The 2,851-nt window shown below is 46.1% G+C and overlaps 1 long non-coding RNA gene across 2 annotated transcripts; it reads left to right on the forward strand.

The window, feature by feature from the left end:
* Positions 1-231: 231 nt before the first annotated feature.
* Positions 232-2,851, forward strand: LOC120409106. Of its 2 annotated transcripts, none has more exons than XR_005601126.1 (3): positions 232-367; positions 1,353-1,590; positions 2,126-2,851. It is a non-coding gene; the product is annotated as an uncharacterized LOC120409106 (long non-coding RNA). The 2 variants fall into 2 exon arrangements; XR_005601125.1 differs by having other exon boundaries at positions 1,353-1,528.

Below are 2,851 nucleotides of genomic sequence, written 5' to 3' on the forward strand. Positions count from 1 at the left end.
TATTCTGGGGGCTTTGTTACAGCACCTCCTCTAACACAGCCCTGGGTTTCCAGTATCCCAGAGGGACACTCCACACCTTATATCCTATTTGAGGCTAACAAGTTCCACCTGCTAGCACAGAGGTGGGAAAACTACAGCCTGCGGGCTGGATGTGGCCCGCGGGACCCTCCTGCCCGGCCCCTGAGCTACTTCCCCAGGAGGCTAGCCCCTGGCCCCTCCCCTGCTATTCCCCCTCCCCCGCAACCTCAGCTCGCTGCCGCCCGTGCAATGCTCTGGGCAGCGGGGCTCTTGCAGAGCTGCAGCCTGTCCTGGTGCTTTGGGCTGTGCAGTGTTAGCGCCGCCAGCCACCGGTGCTCCAGGCAGCGTGGTAAGGGAGCAGGGAGCAGGGAGGACTGGACAGAGGGCAGGGGAGTTTGGGGTGGTGGTTGGGGGTATGGATGGGGGCAGAGCGGTCAGAGGGTGGGGAACGGGGGGTTGAGTGGAGGGGGTGGGGGTTAGATGGAGCAGCAGTTGGGCAGGGGTGGTCAGGGGACAGGGAGAAGGAGTGGTTGGATGGGGCAGGGATCCCAGGGGGACAGTCAGGAATGAGAGGAGTGGTCAGTCAGGGGACAGGGAGGGATTGATGGGCCAGGAGTTCTGGAGGGGGCTGTCAGGGAATGGGGGGGTTGGATGGGGGCAGGAGTCCCAGAGCGGCCGTCAGGGGGCGAGAAGCGGGGGTGAGGGTCAGCTAGGAGGTGGGGGCTGGGCCACACCTGGCTGTTTGGGGAGGCACAGCCTCCATACAATTTCAGAAACCTGATGTGCCCTCAGGCCAAAAAGTTTGCCCGCCCCTGTGCTAGCATGAATCAACAGTAATTACACTACATCTTTACAGAGGATTTAGCATCTGAGTTTATGATGACTCAGTAGTGGCTCCCTGTATTTCAATGTAGGGTCCTGTTACGTAACCTGCCACCTTGTTACTGTTATATACTGCAAATAACGATATTCTGGAAGGCTTGAGATCACTCCTTAGTGGTGTGGATAACCTTCACATAGTTTTATATTTAACAGATATTTCCTTTTGAGTCTCAAGTATGCATTAGTGTGATTAGAAATAGTAAAAGAGCATTAGGAAATAGTTCATTCTAATAAATCAGTAGCCATACTTGTAGCAATGAAACCCTCTTTTCTACTTTCCATGTCTCCATCGCTGACAGCTATCACATGTTCTGCTATTACTTATCTCAGTGGATTTGTTTTTATACTTATTTGAACTGGGTAAGATTGGGGCTGATGTCTCATCAGGTACCATCTGTAGATTTCAAAGCACTTTACAAAGATGGTCAGTGTCATTATCCCCTTTTTTACAGATTGGGAAACTGAGGCACAAAGAAGTGAATTATAGCTAGGTGCAATGCAATCTTTCCTTCACAACTGTGCCAAAACATTTCAGTCCTGACTTTAACTGCCCTCCCCATCTCCAGCTACCCTTCACCAGCAATGATGCAGTGTCCTGTACATGGACGAAGAGCAAGAAGGGCCTAGGGTGAGACCAAGAAACTCATTTCACTTATGGCCTGAAATGCATTTCTTAACCAGAGGTGATAGGTTAGTACTTTAATGCACAGGACTATTTAACATTTTACAGCAAAGACATATTGTCATTAGCAGCACTTTGTAAGTTAAAGCAATGGTCAGATAGATAATCTTTTAATATACTTATTAGTGTTAGACAGAATGAAGACTTTATGCACATTCTATTTAATGTGCATAAATACATATGAGGATCTGGGTCAACATGACTATTGTACAGTAGCCTCTCTGTAGGCAGAGAAAGTTATATACAATATGGCAAAAATAGTTAAAAATGGGAGCCAAAAGTTAGGCTCCTAAATCCATATTTGTACTCTGATCCTGCAAAGACTTACATGGATGCTTACTTTTACTACTGTGAGTAATTTCATTGAGTTCAGAGAGACTGCTCACAGCAGTAGAGTTAAGCATGGTATGAGTGTTTGCAGCATTTGGAAATTGAATAAGTGACCTGATTTTGAGAAGGGCCAAGCACCCACCAGCTGCCCTTGACTTCAGTTTGAGACTGTTGGCAAGTACATGGAATGACCTCCCTTTCCTTCAATGGCAGAAGAGGTAGCAAGACTATCAGATGCCCCAGAAAACACCAAAGAATAACAGCCTTCCAGCATCTCCTCAAGACAACAGCAGATAGATGGGACTCAATGCGTAATGTGCAGAGGTGTATGTGCTCAGAAAAGAAATGGTTTTATTTATCCTTAATGCAATGGTAAAAAACCCATAATGTATTTGTGTATTAGAAAAGACAGCTAATGTCCATATACTTAATTTCAATAATGTAATCACAATATAATTTGTGTTTCATTTGTACAAGGTGGTAAGGACCATTTGTTGACAGAGACATACCTTTATTCCCCCCCTTCCCGCCCCATAACAGATCACAGAACTCTTCAACATTCCCCCAAAGTATGCCACATTGTACATAGCAGAATGTGATCCTGCAATGAGAGACCGTACATACTTACCAGGGAGCACAACTAATGTTGCTGTGGGAGTTTTATTTCTGAATTTCCTACGTGTCTTTCATGTCGAGGGCAGCGAACCAGTATCCAAAGCCAAAGCCACTCACGCCAGTATACATTTCTGGTATTGTGTGGCTAGAAATGATCAGGCAGCTTTGGTTTAAAGCACCAAACTTTAAGAGTTGTAGCATGCACTCATTAGTATTCTTGTCTGTTAGTCCTAAGCCTGGGAGTATTCATGTTAAAGTTTAAAAGCCCATTAAGCTTTTGTCAGAAGTAAAATAAATGCATTGTTATGACTGTACTCAAGCTAC

Source organism: Mauremys reevesii, linkage group 7 (genome assembly GCF_016161935.1).
Source record: "Mauremys reevesii isolate NIE-2019 linkage group 7, ASM1616193v1, whole genome shotgun sequence".
Taxonomy (NCBI): domain Eukaryota; kingdom Metazoa; phylum Chordata; order Testudines; family Geoemydidae; genus Mauremys; species Mauremys reevesii.